This window comes from Macaca nemestrina, chromosome 6, assembly GCF_043159975.1.
Source record: "Macaca nemestrina isolate mMacNem1 chromosome 6, mMacNem.hap1, whole genome shotgun sequence".
Lineage (NCBI taxonomy): Eukaryota > Metazoa > Chordata > Mammalia > Primates > Cercopithecidae > Macaca > Macaca nemestrina.
The window spans coordinates 41,673,744-41,691,089 of NC_092130.1; the positions used below are offsets into that span (position 1 = coordinate 41,673,744).

A 17,346-nucleotide genomic window follows, 5' to 3' on the forward strand; every position below is an offset into this window, starting at 1 on the left:
CCTTCCCTCTGCCCCCTAAAAAATAAAGGTAAAGGAGCAAACCCCGCCTCTTCCAGTTACCACAGTAAAAGTGGGAAGGGACGAGACATGCCTTCACCAGAGCTGCATTTTCACAAGTATAGGACCTCTTCATGCACTTAACTGCAAAGCTGAGTTCCTCAAACTCCATGAGCCCCAAACCAAGCATCCCCTCTATACTCCACTGTATTCCCACTGTAGCCTTCCCCTTCTCCACTGACCAAAGTTCCACCAACCCAGGTTCCTAGAAGGAGGCTCTAGCCTCATTTTCTTTCTCCTCTGCACCTCAGTAAACACCTCACTCACCCTACTAACCCCCTTCCTGTTCTCAGGGCTCTGTTATTGCTGGTTGAGAATATCGAAGTGTCTTCTAATTTCCAATCATTCCCCAGGGAGCCCCAGTTATCATTATCACTGGGTCATTCCCTCCGAAAAAAAAAAAAACATAGTATTGTTTCCCCAGCACACAGGATGAAGCCAAAACTCCTGCAAGCCTCACCTGTTCTAGCTTGTCAGCCTCATCAACTGTCCCCACTCCAAGAAAATACTCCCCAATGCACCTGCATGCCTCCAGATCTATACACAAGACTGTTCCTCTGCCCAGAGCACCCTTCACGTCTTCTCAAACTGGAAAGCTACTGATTTTCCTTCAAGAATCAGACATCTGTCATCTCTGCCTCACAAAGAGACACAATATACCACGTTCCCCCAGCACTTGCCACACAGCACTATTACCTGTGTGTGTGTGTCTCCCATGAAACTGAGAGCTCTTTTGAGCACATACACCATGGTTTTTTGATCGTGGTAACTTTCATCTAATCTAACACTCCATACATGTTTAACTGAATTAGCTCAACTGCTCTATGTACAACGAAGTAAGAAACATCTCTCATAACAGATTAGCAAAAAATGGGTATAAACTGCCAATTTATTTTTTTTTTTGAGACAGAGTCTCACTCTGTCGCCAGGCTGGAGTGCAGTGGCACGATCTTGGCTCACTGCAACCTCTGTCTCCCGGGTTCAAACAATTCTCCTGTCTCAGCCTCCCCAGTAGCTGGGACTACAGGCATGCACCACCACACCCAGCTAATTTTTGTAGTTTTAGTAGAGATGGGGTTTCACCATGTTGGCCAGGATGGTCTCGATCTCCTGACCATGTCATGATCCACCCGCATCGGCCTCCCAAAGTGCTGGGATTACAGGCGTGAGCCACCGCGCCCAGTGCCAATTCTTACCTATCAGCTATTTTACCAAACCTAATCTCGTGAGTTCATAAATTTCCTGGGGTTAGCAATGGTGGCTTACACATTAACATCTCTCCAGCACACAGCACACTGCTTTGCAAACCCTTTCTGGATGACAACATCACCAGCATGTGGCCTTCTAGAACTTATTATATACCCAACTAGCCCGAGAGACATTTCCTCTTCTAACCAATTTGTGACCTGCTATTAAAACCCCCCTTTTAGCTTCATTCAACAGTCAGCCTACAGTCACACCACTTCAAGTACTCAGACAATAGATCAAGAATGTCTAAAGTGGAAAATACCCTAACGTACCACGGGTAATGATAAAGCACATTTCTGGAGAGGAATCTGGAAAAATTTTAAGAGCTATAAAAAAGTAGCATATCCTGGAAATAATCCAAATGTCCATCAACACATGAATGGATAGGCCAGACGCGGTGGCTCACACCTGTAATCCCAGCAGTTTTCAAGGCTAAGGCAAGTGAATCATTTGAGGTCAGGAGTTAGAGACCACTCTGGCCAATATGGTGAAACCCCGTTTCTACCAAAAATAAAGAAGTTAGCCAGGTGGTAGTGGCGCACACCTATAATCCCAGCTACTCAGGAGGCTGAAGCAGGAGAATCGTTTGAACCTGGGAGGCAGAGGTTGTGGTGAGCCAGGATCGCACCACTGTACTCCAGCCTGGACAAGAGAGAGAGACTCTGTCCCAAAAAAGAAAAAAGAATGGATAACAAAATATGGCATACACATACAATAAATGGAACATTATTCAGTCTTTAAAAGGAAAGAAATTCGGCCAAGCACAGTGGATCATTCCTGTAATCCCAGCACTTTGGCAGGCCAAGGCGGGTGGATCACCTGAGGTCAGGAGTTCAAGATCAGCCTGACCAACATGCAGAAACATCGTCTCTACTGAAAAAAAAAACAAAATTAGCCAGGCATGGTGGCGTATGCCTGTATTCCAGCAACTCAGGAAGTTGAGGCAGGAGAATCACTTGAACCCGGAAGGTAGAGGTTGCGGTGAGCCAAGATCGCGCCATTGCACTCCAGCCTGGGCAACAGAAGTGAAACTCCATCTCAAAAATAAAAAGGAAAGAAATTCTGGGAGAGGATTCTGGATTCCAAAACAGCAGAGTAGGAAGCACCAAAATCAGTCTCCCCACCTAGACAATTACACTGGCATAATTCGTCAGATGTAATTCTGGGGATTGCTGAAGAAAGCTTGCAACTTCCAAGGAAAGACTGGGACAGTAAATTGGGTTAATTTCGGTCAACTTCAGCCCTTAGCTGAGCAGCAGCTACCCCATTCCCTAGCCCCCAGCGATGGGCAGACAACCTAGAATGCATTCCTGAAATAGCTTGCAAGCAGCTTTTGGGAACCAGGATGGGCAATAAGGACCCTGTCCTCCAAATATTAGGGATCCATATTCTAACTGCTGATTGCTGCTTCTAATCAGGGATAGGCACACACTGAGAAGGATAGCCATTATTGCACCCCATCCATGACTGCAAGCCCTCCCCGTCTAGCTGAAGTAGACTTCCAGAGAATTTAATGGGCCAATGGCCTCCACCCCCCTACTTCCTTCATTTTCTCTTTTTCCTCTTTAGGAGCTAGACTTTAAAGACTAGGATATTCAAAAGCAATCATGAGGGTGAGGGGGAGATAAAGAAAAAAGTTACCATGGTGCATGCCCAGAGAAAGGTGCAGGCTCAAAAAAGACCTGAGAAGTCCTTAAGTTTGTATGTCGGGCTGACCCTCAGCATAAAAACTAACTGTAATAAATAAACAAAAAAACCCAGCAAACCCTTGGAATGAGAAGAATCCAATTTTCAGAGTTAGCACATCATTAGATTCAAATGTCCAGTTTTCAAAAAAAAATTAAAGTCACAAGGCATACAAATATACAGGAAAGTATGACCTATTAAAAAAAAAAATTAACCAATAAAAACTGTCCCAGTTGCTGGGCACGGTGGCTCATGCCTGTAATCCCAGCACTTTGGCAGGCCGAGGCTGGCTGATCACCTGAGTTCAGGAGTTCAAGACCAGCCTGACCAACATGGAGAAATCCCATCTCTACTAAAAATACAAAATTAGTCGGGCATAGTGGCGCATGCCTGTAATCTCAGCTACTCAGGAGGCTGAGGCAGGAGAATCACTTGAAGCCAGGAGGCAGTGCGGTGAGCCGAGATTGCACCATTGCACTCCAGCCCGGGCAACAAGAGCAAAACTCCATCTCAAAAAAAAGAAAAAAAAAAAACTGTCCCAGAGAAAGACCAGATGGAAGACCTACTAGACTAAGACATTAAAACAACTGTCTCATAGATGTCCAAAAAATGAAAGGAAGGTGTGGGGAAAAAAATCAAGAAAATAATGTATTTTAAAAATAAAAATACCAGCCAGGTGTGGTGGTTCACGCCTGTAATCCCAGCACTTTGGGAGGCTGAGGCAGGCAGATCACAAGGTCAAGAGATGAAGACTATCCTGGCCAACATGGTGAAATGCCAACTCTACTAAAAATACAAAAATTAGCTGGGCGTGGTGGTGCACACCTGTAGTCCCAGCTATTCGGGAGGCTGAGGCAGGAGAATCACTTGAACACAGGAGGCAGAGGTTGCAGTGAGCCGAGATCGTGCCACTGCACTCCAGCCTGGCAACAGAGCGAGACTCCATCTCAAAAATAAACATAAAAATAAAAATATTGGCCAGGTGCAGTGGCTCATGCCTGTAATCCCAACACTTTGGGAGGCCAAGGCGGGCAGATCACTTGAGGCCAGGAGTCTGAGACCAGCCTGGCTAACATGGCCAAAGCCCATCTCTACTAAAAATACAAACATTAGTCAGGCAGGGTGGCACACACCTGCAGTCCCAGCTACTCAGAAGGCTGAGGCAGGACAATCACTTGAACTCAGGAGGTAGAGGATACAGTGAGCAGAAATCACACCACTGCACTCCAGCCTGAGTGACAGAGCGAGACTGTCTTAAAAAAAAAAAAAAAAAAAAAGAAAAAAGAAATATAATTAAAAAGATACCAAAAAGAAATTCTAGAGTTGAAAAGTACGATGACTAAAATTAAAAAGTCACTAGGGATTCAAAAGCAGACTTGAGCTGGCAGAAGAATGAATCAATGAACTTGAAAATAGGGCAATTGAAATTATGGAGTCTGAGGAACAGGAAAAAAAAAAAAAAAAAAAGACTGAACAGAGAGCCTAAGGAACTTGCGAGGCACCATTAGGTTCTGGAAATGAAGAGTGATAAGTACATTCACAATATTCACAAGAATTCTACTTCTAAGAAGTTATACTAAAGAAATAATCTTTTTTAAAAAAATAGCCAAGCATGGTATCTCATGCCTAAAGTCCCAACTATTCAGGAGGCTGAAGTGGAAGGATCGCTTGGGCCTGGGGAGGTCAACGCTAAAGTGAGCCATGATAGCACCACTGCACCCCAGCCTGGGTGACAGAGTGAGACTCTGTCTCAAAAAAGATAAAGAAATAAAAATAATAATAATAATAATGATCAAGGATGGGTAAAAGATTTAGCTACAAACTAAAGCAGCCCTGGAAGCTTGCTAAACGTCCAACAGAGGACTGACTAAAGAAGTTACATAATGGAATAGGAGGGGATCATTAGCATGCCATGTTAGCATTATAAAATTAATCATATTTCATCAATTCTAAAGCACAAATTATTTCATTTTTTTTTTTTTTTTTTTTGAGACGGAGTCTCGCTCTGTCACCCAGGCTGGAGTGCAGTGGCCGGATTTCAGCTCACTGCAAGCTCCGCCTCCCGGGTTCACGCCATTCTCCTGCCTCAGCCTCCGGAGTAGCTGGGACTACAGGCGCCCGCCACCTCGCCCGGCTAGTTTTTTGTATTTTTTAGTAGAGACGGGGTTTCACCGGGTTAGCCAGGATGGTCTCGATCTCCTGACCTTGTGATCCGCCCGTCTCGGCCTCCCAAAGTGCTGGGATTACAGGCTTGAGCCACCGCGCCCGGCCTATTTCACATTTTTAACATTTCACATCTAAAATCTGAATATATCTAACAATGGACAGCATTTCCTAGTTTATCTGGCAGCATTTCTTCCTAGTGATACATAAAAGTTAATCTTAATAAGGAAATGTTCCAGTTATGATTAAGTGGACAGTAGGTTACAAAAGAGCACATAATGGAAAAATCTGGTTTTTATAAGTTATATGTAGTCAATATACATGCCTATAAAAAATATTAAAGGATATACACAAAACATTAACAGTATTTCTCTAGGTCATAAAACATGAGTTTTATAAAAGAAAAATTTTAATAAGCTGGGTATAAAACCATGTTTCCACCCCTTATCAACCTGGCACAACCCTATACATACCATATCTATTATAACTAATTCAACATTTATTGACTAGTACCTGCTACCTGCTATAGGCAAAGAAATGAGTCAGGTATCACAGCAAAGAGAGAGATACTAAATAATAACCCACTTAATATGGATAAAAACATGTTCTGTCCAGCACTGCATAATTGAAAGAATAAATCAGCATTTTATCACATGAAAAATTAAAATATCCTTTTTTTCTCCTTGAGACGGAGTCTCACTCGTCGCCCAGGCTGGAGTGCAAATGGCGCGATCTTGGCTCGCTGCAAGTGCCACCTCCCAGGTTCAAGCAATTCTCCTGCAAACTGCAATTTTGCAGTTTTTGCAGGAAACTGACAATTCTTTTTTTTTTTTTTTTAGAGGGAGTCTCACTCTGTTGCCAGGCTGGAGTGCAGTGGCACAATCTTGGCTCACTGCACCTCTGCCTCCCGGGTTTAACCGATTCTCCAGCCTCAGTCTCCCAAGTAGCTGGGACTACAGGTGTACACCACCACGCCTGGCCAATTTTTGCATTTTGAGTAGAGATGGGGTTTCACCATGTTTGGCCAGGTTGGTCTCAAACTCCTGACCTCAGGTGACCCACCAGCCTCAGTCTCCAAAAGTGCTGGGATTACAAGTGTGAACCACTGCACCCGGCCTAAAATATCCTTTATAAATCATCTTATTCGTGCCCGGACACGGTGGCTCACGCCTGTAATCCCAGCACTTTGGAAGGCCAAGATAGGTGGATCACCTAAGGTCAGGAGTTTGAGACCAGCCTGACCAACATGGTGAAACCTTGTCTCTACTAAAAACAAAATCAGCGGGTGTGGTGGTACATGCCTGTAATCCCAGCTACTTGGGAAGCTGAGACAGGAGAATTGCTTTATCCCGGGAGGCGGAGGTTGCAGTGAGCCAAGATGGTGCCACTGCACTCCAGCCTGGGCAACAAAGCTAGACTCCGTCTCAAAAAAAAAGAAAAAGAAGTCAGTAGTGGATAGCGTTTGTTAGAGAAGGATGGAGCATTCCAGTAAAATGGCAAACAAAAGGAACATAAATACAAATGCCTGGTTGATACCCAGGAGTGGTGGCAACAATTTACAGTATTAAATAAGTCTGAAAAATTAAATTAGGAGGCCAGGCGCAGTAGCTCACACCTGTAATCCCAGCACTCTGGGAGGCCGAGGTGGGCAGATCACGTGTGGTCAGGAGTTTAAGACGAGACCAGCCAACATGGCGAAACCTTGCCTCTACTAAAAACACAAAAATTAGCCAGGCATTGTGGCAGGTACCTCTAATCCCATCTACTCAGGAGGCTGAGACAGGACAATCACCTGAACCCAGGAGACAGAGGTTACAGTGAGCTGAGATTGTGCCACTGCACTCCAGTCTGGGTGACAGAGCAAGACTTCATTTCAAAAAAATAAACAAAATTGGACAGGTGCAGGGGCTCACGCCTGTAATCCCAGCACTTTTTGGGAGGCCGAGACAGGCAGATCACGAGATCAGGAGATCGAGACCATTCTGCCTAACATGGTGAAACCACATCTCTAGTAAAAATACAAAAAAATTGGCCGGGCGTGGTGGCGGGCGCCTGTAGTCCCAGCTACTCAGGAGGCTGAGGCAGGAGAATAGCATGAACCCGGGAGGCGGAGCTTGCAGTGAGCCGAGATTGTGCCACTGCACTCCAGCCTGGGCAACAGAGCAAGACTTCAACTCAACAAAACAAATAAAATTGGCCAGGCGCAGTGGCTCACTCCTGTAATCCCAGCACTTTTTGGGAGGCCAAAACAGGCAGATCACAAGGTCAGAAGATTGAGACCATCCTGGCTAACATGGTGAAACCACATCTCCACTAAAAATACAAAAAAGTTAGGCCAGGCACAGTGGCTCACGCCTGTAATCCCAGCACTTTGGGAGGCCAAGGCGGGTGGATCACGAGGTCAGGAGATGGAGACCATCCTGGCTAACGTGGTGAAACCCCGTCTCTACTAAAAATATAAAAAGTTAGCCAGGTGTGGTGGTGGACGCCTGTAGTCCCAGCTACTCAGGAGGCTGAGGCAGGAGAATGGCATGAACCCAGGAGGCGTAGGTTGCAGTGAGCTGAGATCACGCCACTACACTCCAGCCTGGGTGACAGAGCGAGACTCCATCTCAAAAATAAATAAATAAATAAATAAATAAATAAAATTGAAATACAAAATTAGCCAGGTGTGGTGGCACACACCTGTAATCCCAGCCACTTGGGAGGCTAAGGCAGGAGAATCACCTGAACCCAGGAGACAGAGGTTGCAGTGAGCCGACATCAAGCCATTGCACTCTAGCCTGGGCAACAACAGCGAAACTCCATCTCAAAAAAAAAAAAAAAAAGAAATAGGAGAAAAAAGTAATATATTACATATAAGCTGAGGACTGCATGGAGAAGATTTCATCAGTGATTAGATCTGGGTGGAAAGGAAGAAGAATGGGCTGCAGATGGTTCTCAATTTGCCCAAATTTGGTATTTGAGGCCCTCCACAATCTGACTGTTGCCTCACCTGTCATCATTCCATCCACAAGCTAGACTCCAAGCAGAAAAGACTTTTTCCTCCTTCACTCAACAAACATCTAACTTGCCTTCCATGCCAGGTATTAAGCACCAAGACAAGTACTAAGGCCATCATCAGTTCCTGCCTTCAAGGAGTTTACAAGGCTCCTTTCCTAGCAGTAAAGGCAAACAGGTACATCAATAATAACGTACAGCGTGATGTAATGCACCACCCAGTGCTAAGAAATTTGCTACCAGGAACGAAAGTGCTGAGTCTTAAGATATGACTAAAAGCTCATCATGAAAGGTTATGTTGAGAGAGTAGAAGGGAAACACTGATGAAACAACTTTACCCTAGGCCCCCAACATCCAGTCCATTTTTTTTTTCTGAGTCAGGGTCTCACTGTGTTGCCCAGGCTGGAGTGCAGGGGCATGATCATAGTTCACAGCAGCCTTGAATTGTTTTTAAATACTGTATGCCTCAGCGGCATTACAAACATTCACCATCCATTTCCAGAACTTTTTTCATCTTCCCAAACTGAACTCTGTACCCGTAACAATAGCTCCCTATTCCCCTTCACCCGGCCCCTAGCAACCACCATTCTATTTTCTTTCTTTTTCCTTCCTTCCTCCCTCCCTTCCTCCCTTTTTTTCCTTTCTTTGAGACAGGGTCTCACTCTGTCACCCAGGCTGCATGTGACATGATCAGAGCTCACTGCAACCTCCCAAGCTCAAGTAATGAATCCTCCCACCTCAGCCTCCTGAGTAGCTGGGACTACAGAGCATGTCACCATGTCTGGTTTTCTTTTTTTTTTTTTAGAGGTGGGGTCTCATTAAGTTGCTCAGGCTGTTCTTGAACTCCTAGCTTCAAGTGATCCTCCCAACTCAGCCTCCCCACAAAAAACACACACACACACACACACACACAGGATTACAGGCATGAGCCACCCTGTCCAGCCCCAATCCATATTTAAGTCCTGTCTCATTTCTCCAAAATACAGCTCCCTTCATCCCTACCACCTTGAATTCCATCATCTTCCTAGCTCAACTCTCTGCTTCCACATGCACACAGACAAGCCTTCTCCAAGCACGAGCAGGAGTCTTAAAAAAGAAATCAGAACATGAAACTCCCTACAATGGCTTCTTACACCTCTAGAATAAAACCCCAACATGGCCTTTGCCTTCTCTGGCAATCTCACATGAGGTATTCTCCCCACCCAAAAAGTACCCAAGCTGCACAAGTCTTCTCTCAAGTCTCTAAACACATGGAGCCTTTCCTGTCTCAGGACCTTTACAAATGCAGAGCGCCCTGTACCTTCTCTCCATATCCTCATCAGCATACACCACCACCCCCAACAATCAGGGCTGTCTGTCATGCCCCACAGTGAGTTACTTTCTCAAAGAAACGCACCCGCCGGGTGCGGTGGCTCACACCTGTAATTCCAGCACTATGGGAGGCTCAGGCAGGTGGATCACCTGAGGTCAGGAGTTAGAGACCAGCCTGACCAATATGATGAAACCCCATCTCTGCTAAAAAAAAATCAGGCTGGGCATGGTGGCTCAAGCCTGTAATCTCAGCACTTTGGGAGGCTGAGGTGGGTGGATCACGAGGTCAGGAGTTTGAGACCAGCCTGGCCAACATGGTGAAACCCTATCTCTACTAAAAATACAAAAAAAGTAGGCGGGCATGTTGGCGCGCACCTGTAATCCCAGTTCCCTGAGGTTGAGGCAGGAGAGTCCCTTGAACCCAGGAGGCGGAGGTTGCAGTGAGCCGAGATTATGCCACTGCACTCCAGCCTGGAGGACAGAGCGAGACTGTCTCGAAATAAACAAATAAATAAACTGGGCGTGGTAGCTGGCACCTGTAATCCCAGCTACTCCGGAGGCTGAGACAGGAGAACCGCTTGAATCCCCAGGAGTTGGAGTTTGCAGTGAACTGGGATCACCTCACGTTGAACCCCAACCTGGGCAACAGAGAGAGACTCCATCAAAAAAAAAAAAAAGGGAAATCCCAAAACCCAGGCAGGGCAGTTACCCTGGATCTCCACATCTGGTTCATGTCTCCAGAAGAGACAGGAATCCCACTTTGGACACCTTGAGTTTGAGAAGCCTGGGACACCCAAAGAGCTTCCCAATGCACAGGTGACCATGTGGGTCAGGAGACACATCTGCACTCAAAATAAAGGCTTGGACTTTTAGCACATAAGGCTGCTTACAGAAGAGACTGCACAGAGCAGTGATTCTCATCTTGGAGGAGGAGGGTACCTCTCATCTCTAAGTCACTATATGAAATGAGGTATCACTGATGGGAGTGAAGGTGATGCCACATCAGTGGTGTGGAGGACAAAGATACTTTGGGTATGAGAGGAAAGAGTGAGGGCGAGGAAAAGAAAGAAACTGAGATGAGCCAAAAGGAAAAGAAAGCCAAGAGAGTGATATCACAATTCCCCAAACACCTATGCCCTTTTACCCTTCTCATGACTTTGTCCCTTCACTTAAAAAAAAACTTGACTCATGTTTCATCCTGATCAAATGCCACCACCTCCTGGAAGCCTTTCTGGACTTATCCAAATAAAACTTATTAGCCCCATCTCCGTGCCTCCACAAGTTTCTTTCGCTGTTAGTATTAGGTAAGATTCGACTCAGACAATAGTTTCATTAGTACTGTTATGGCACTTACTGCAGTCCGCTCTGTACTACATCTGGGGTGTGTATCTCCCCTATTACACTGTGAGCTCTTAAGTGGATTAAAAAATTATTCTTTAACTGAATAAAAATCCAGATGGGGCCAGGCACCCTGGCTTAGGCCTGTAATCACAACACTTTGGGAGGCCGAGGCAGGAGGACCACTTGAGCCCAGGAGTTCCAGACCAGCTCGGGCAAGACGGGAGGACCCCATCTCTACCAAAAATACAAAAATCAGACGGGTGTGGTGGCAGGTGCCTGTAGTCCCAGATACTTGGGAAGCTGAGGTGGGGGGATCACTTGAGCCCAGGAGATAGAGGCTGCGGTGAGCTGTGATCGCGCTCCAGCCGGGGCGACCCTGTCTTTAAAAAAAATGTTTGTTGGCCGGGCGCGGTGGCTCAAGCCTGTAATCCCAGCACTTTGGGAGGCCGAGACGGGTGGATCACGAGGTCAGGAGATCGCGACCATCCTGGCTAACACGGTGAAACCCCGTCTCTACTAAAAATACAAAAAAAAAACTAGCCGGGCGAGGTGGCAGGCGCCTGTAGTCCCAGCTACTCAGGAGGCTGAGGCAGGAGAATGGCGTGAACCCGGGAGGCAGAGCTTGCAGTGAGCTGAGATCCGGCCACTACACTCCAGCCTGGGCGACAGAGCGAGACTCCGTCTCAAAAAAAAAAAAAAATGTTTGTTCAGAAGTCCAGATGGGTAAATAATTAGGCAGAAACTATGGATAATTCCTACACTCATTTTTCATTCTTCCTGTAAAACAAAATAACACATCCTAATTCGATTTGCAAATTCCGTTCCTTAAAGTAACACCCACCTGTCCAGTATTTTAAAGTCACTGCTAACTAAACACAAATATCCGCTCCACAAAATGCTTATCCTGTCCCAACAATGATGTAAGCATTTCCTTCATCATAAATATAGAATACCCCGAATTTAGTCGTAGACTTAACATATCTCGCTCTTTTCGAAATAATTGTAAACTCTGCACAAAACACACACACCAAAAACATATGACCAAGATGCAGGAGGACGTAAGAGGGAGTCAACCCTGGAATTGTGCCAACCGCCGCCCGCATTACTGAGAAGCCACTGCTGCCAAGCAAAGGTCAGGCATTCATTCAGGCAACATTTTTTCCAACAAGTGCTTCACACTCGCACGCACACACACGCTCCTTTAAAAGTCAACAACAATTAAAAAAAAATCTCTAATGCCACTCTTGAAAACTAGGGCTGAAAGCGAAGTGCGTCCAACCGACAAGAAGTCCAGGAAAGCTGAGTAATCCCCGAGTCCAGGTGGACGGTCACGCCAAAAGTCCACACGGGTGTGGCGCGCCTAACGCGAGGCTCTATGGGAGAAGCCCGGGTTCCAGCCTCCGGGTTCGCCGCGCCCGCGTCCCCGTCGCCCCACCGGGAAGTCTCGGAGGCCGGGAAGGGGGAGGGGGCAGGGACGCCTCGGAGCCGGACGACAATCAATTCCCCGGAAAGCGGCTCCCAGACGCGCCGCCCCAGGGAAGGAAGGCGGCTAAGGGGCCCGGCGGGGGCTGCCGCGCGCGCCGAGGCCGCGGCAACAAAGTTTAGAAACCGCGAGAAAACTTTTCCAAGAGGAAAAGCAGAGGCGGCGCGGGGCCTGTAGTGTCTCCCCAGCCGCGGCGGCCCCCTGACTTCCCGAGCGCTGGGAAGCGCCGGCCGTACCCGCCCGGGCCCCAGACTCGGGCCCCGCGGGGGAAGGGGCCGCCGGCCCTACGCGGGTCCCACGCCCGCCCGGAGTCCAATTCCTGGCGACGTCGCCAAAGAGACCGCGCCCCGCCAGCGTGCCGCTCGCAGGGCCCAGCTTGGGACGGCCCGGCCCAAGGACCCTCTCGGCCCGGCCCGAGAGACCGCGCCCGCGAGGAGGGAGGTATGAAGTTACCTGCGGCGAGCGGGGTGAGCGCTAAATTCCTGAGGCCCGAAAATGACGGCCGCTGCTTTGTCTCCCTCCAGTCCGGCTAGGAGGAGGAAATGAGCAGCCCCGCGCCCCCGCCCCCGGCCCGCCCCCCGCCCGCGGCCCCCGCCCCGGCCCCGGCCCCGGCCCCGCCCGCCCTTCCTGGCACCTCCCTCCGGCTCGCTCTTCCCGGCGCCTCCCGCCGCCGCCCCGCCCGCTCTTTCCGGCCGTTCCGGCCTCTGCTTTTGGGGAAAAGGAAGGCCCCCACCGCGAAGAGAGTCTGGCAACGCCGGGCTGGGACCCCCGAGGGACCTCTTCCTCCCCACCGCCCACCTCAGAATTCCTTCCTCCCCGGCCCCTAGTGGGAGTTTAGGCCCGGAGTGACCCCCCCCGCCACGAGAGGGAGGAGGAGCGGTGACTCCTGGAACAGCCCGCGGGCGGGGAGGGCTGCTGGAGGGCAGGTGAGTCAAGGCTCCGCGCACAGGTGAGGCTCGGGGCGCGGCCTCGCGCGGGCCCCCAGCCCGGTGGAATCCCAGAGACGCGACGTGGGGTCCTGGGCACCCTCCCCTCAAGAGTGTCACAGGTGTCCCGGAGTCACAGGCTCCTGGAAGAGTGATCTCGGCCCACTACCTGGCTTTAAGAAGGAGAAGCAGAGGCTGAGGAAAGGCCCCACAGCTTCGGGACAGAGTGGAACTAGAATCTGACTCTCAGGACCTTTCATAATGTAAGGTGGAAGCGCCCCCAGAATTCACCTAACCCGTCCCCTCACTCCACAGATGCGGACACCCGAAGCCCTCTTGATCAAGAACTTTTTTTTTTTTTTTTTTTTTAAAGACGGAGTCTCCCTCTATGGCCCAGGCTGGAGTGCATTGTCGGGATCACGGCTCACTGCAGCCTCAAATCCCTGGACAACCGACCCTCCCACCTCAGCCTCCGGAGTAGCTGGAACTACAGACACAGAGCCTCACTATGTTGCCAGGCTGGTCTCAAACTCATGGGCTCAAGAGATCCTCCTCAGCCTCCCAAAGTGCTGGGATTACAGGTGTGAGCCACCTTGCCGGGAGGACATTTACCACAGCAGCTGTCCCTTTTTGGGCTTGTTCCTGCCCCGCCCCCAGCTCGTCCTCCCTCCCAGCTCGTCCTCTTCCTCCAACAAATTTGAGGGACCTGACTTCTATCTCTATTCCTCTGGTCATTTAGGGAATTTTACTCTCACGCTTTCTTATCTTCATGGTAAATACTACAAAAACAAAACAATTACAAAGCAAACAACACATACAAAAAAAATACTACACGCTCACTATCAGCCTGGTATAGAAAACCCTAATGATGTTTCCCCTGCTCGCGGGATGATGAACAAGATGGATTTCAGTATTGGCCTATAAACCTGAAATAATGCAAGACAACAATGTCCACTGCTGGCCTTGTGCTGAACAGAGAGCAGGGTGCTAGGGAGACCTGCCCTCACTGTGTTTACCCTCTACTCCTCACATCGCCCTCTCCCCCAAGGGAATGTAAACTTCTGGAAGGCAGGAGCTGTATCTCTTACAGCACCCAGCACATCGCCCATCCCCTAGGGAGTGCCCAGTGAACATCTGTGGGTGAATGTGCCCACTGTAACTCAAAGTACTGTGGGCCTGTGCTAGTTAAGAGATGCTGACAAAGGGCAGTAGGACCATGAAGTGGGGAGAGAACAAACTTTAAGAAAAAGAGGATGGGCACAGTGGCTCACGCAAGTAATCCCAGCACTTTGGGAGGCCAAGGTGGGTGGATCACGTGAGCTCAGGAGCCCAGCCTGGGCAACATGACAACCCCGTCTCTACAAAACAATACAAAACATAGCTGGATGTAGTGGCACCACCTCTAGTCCCAGCTACTTAGGAGGCTGAGGTGGGAGGATCGCTTGGGCCTGGGAGTCCAAGGCTGCAGTGAACCATGATTGCACCACTACACTCCAGCCTGGGCAACACAGTGAGACTCTGTCTCAAAAAGAAGAAGAAAAAGGCAAACCCTGACAAGGTCATTCTTGTCCAACTACACCTGTCCTGTTTCTGGCTGCAGGGTCTTTGTTCCTGTAGTCCCCTCTGCCTAGAGTGGCTTTGGCGTCCCTCTACTTCAGCTGGCTAACTCAGAACATAATTGATATACTTTGGATATTTTTCCCATCCAAATCTCACATTGAAATGTAATCCCCCAGTGTTGGAGGTGGGGCTGGTGGGAGGTTTTTTGGGTCATAGAGGAGGATCCTTCATGGCATGGTGCTGTCCTCCCAGTACTAAGGGAATTCTCATGAAATGTAGTTGTTTTAAAGTGTAGCACCGGCCAGGCACGGTGGCTCACACCTGTAATCCCAACACTTTGAGAAGCCAAGGCGGGCGGATAGCTTGAGCCCAGAAGTTTGAGACCAGCCTGGGCAACATGGTGAGAACCCATCTCTACAAAAAAATACAAAAAAATTAGCCAGGCAGGCTGGGCACCATGGCTCACGCCTATAATCCCAGCACTTTGGGAGGCCAAGACGGGCAGATCACCTGAGGTCAGGAGTTCAAGACCAGTCTGGGCAACATGGTGAAACCCCATCTCTACTAAAACTACAAAATTAGCAGGGTATGGTGGTGTACACCTGTAATCCCAGCTACTCGGGAGGCTGAGGCAGGAGAATCATTTGAACCTGGGAGGCAGAGGTGGAGCCGAGATCATGCCATTGCACTCCAACCTGGGCAACAAAAACAAAACTCTGTCTCAAAAAAAAAAAAAAAGCCAGGCATGGTGGTGTGTGCCTGTAGTCCCAGCTACTTGGGGGGCTCAGGTGGGAAGACCACCTGAGCCTGGGGAGGTTGAGGCTGCAGTGAGCCTTGATTGTGCCACTACACTCCAGCCTGGGCAACAGAGTGAGACCGTGTCTCAAAAACAAAAAGGTGTGGCACCTCAGCCCCCTCCTGCTCCTGCTTTCAGCATGTAATGTGCCTGCTCCAGCTTCACCTTCCACCATGAGTAAAAGCTCCCTGAGTCCTCTCCAGAAAGCAGAGCAGATGCCCAGGCCTTGCTTATACATCCTGCAGAACCATGAGCCAATTAAACATTTTTTCTTTTTTCTTTTCTTTTCTTTTTTTTTTTTTGGTGTGTGTGTGTGTGTGTGTGAGAGAGAGAGAGAGAGAGAGAGAGACGGAGTTTCGCTTTTGTCACCCAGGCTGGAGTGCAGTGGTGCGATCTTGGCTCACCGCAACCTCTACCTCCTGGATTCAAACGATTCTCCTGCCTCAGCCTCCTGAGTAGCTGGGATTACAGGTGCACACCACCATGCCCAGCTAATTTTTGTATTTTCGGTAGAGACAGAGTTTTACCACGTTGGCCAGGCTGGTCTCGAACTCCTAACCTCAGGTGATCCGCCTGCCTCGGCCTCCCAAAGTGCTGGGATACAGGCATAAGCCACGGCACCCAGCCTGTTTTTTCTTTATAAATTACACAGTCTCGGGTATTTCTTTTTAGCAATGCAAGAACAGCCTAACACAATAGTAATCAGTCAATAAATATTTGGATGAAGTAACAAGAGACAGAGTTAAAGGATTATGCTCCATAACTTTGTATATTCATCACTTCACTCGGGACAAGATTCTTAATTTTTAAAGCCCCTTGTTCAAAAATTATTAACCATTTTAAGACAGCAACAGCAGAGTATTAAACCAAGCATGGGATCTTCCTTTATTTTTTTATTTTATTTTATTTATTTTTTTTTTATTTTATTTTTTTTTGATACGGAGTCTTGCTCTGTCACCAGGATGGAGTGCAGTGGCGCAATCTTGGCTCACTACAACTTCTGCCTCCTGGGTTCAAGCGATTCTCCTGCCTCAGCTGACTACAGGCGTGCGCCACCATGCCCAGCTAATTTTTGTATTTTTAGTAGAGATGGGGTTTCAGCATGTTGGCCAGGATGGTCTCAATCTCTTGACCTCATGATCTGCCCGCCTCAGCCTCCCAAAGTGCTGGGATTATAGGTGTGAGCCACCGTGACCGGCCAGCATGGGATCTCTCTAAGCATGGGACCCTGAAGATGAATTTGCAGGGTTGGTTTTGGGAAAAGAAGGGTAAGGTGACAGAAAGAATATGAGAGATTTGCAGTGTGCCTAAAGAGAGTCAGTTTCCTACTCCTGAGAAATCGTGAAAAGCTTACCAGGGAAGCCTGGAGCATTCTCTATATCCCAGGCACTTGCTGTGTGCTGAGGAAGTGAATAAAAACTGAAACTGACTTGATCCCTGTTTTCACACCACTTATAAGTGTAATAATGAAGACGGGTATTAAAACAAGCAAGCTGACCAGGCCCAGCACTCTGGGAGGCTGAGGCAGAGGATCCTTTGCGCTCAGGAGTTGGAGACCAACCTGCACGACATGGCAAAACCCTGTCTCTACATAGGATACAGAAATTAGCTGGGTGTGGTGACACACACCTGTAGTCCCAGCTATGTGGAGAGGGCTGAGGTGGGAGGATCACTTGAACCAGGGAGGTGGAGGTTGCTGTGAGCTGAGATTGCACCACTGCACTCCAGCCTGAGCAACAGATTGAGACCCTGTGTCAAAACAACACACACACACA

At 48.4% G+C, this 17,346-nt stretch overlaps 1 protein-coding gene across 3 annotated transcripts in view; it reads right to left on the minus strand.

Annotated features, from left to right (window-relative positions):
- LOC105467073 (catenin alpha 1) overlaps positions 1-12,853 on the minus strand; it is a 178,127-nt gene extending 165,274 nt beyond the window's left edge. For 2 of the 3 annotated variants that reach the window (XR_011624652.1, XM_071098350.1), the window contains exon 1: positions 12,743-12,853. The gene's annotated coding sequence lies outside the window, so the exon portion shown is untranslated. Of the gene's footprint in view, positions 1-12,089; positions 12,109-12,742 lie in introns of those variants that run through there. The other variant, XM_011716416.3, reaches the window with a different exon arrangement.
- Between the last annotated feature and the right edge of the window lie 4,493 nt (positions 12,854-17,346).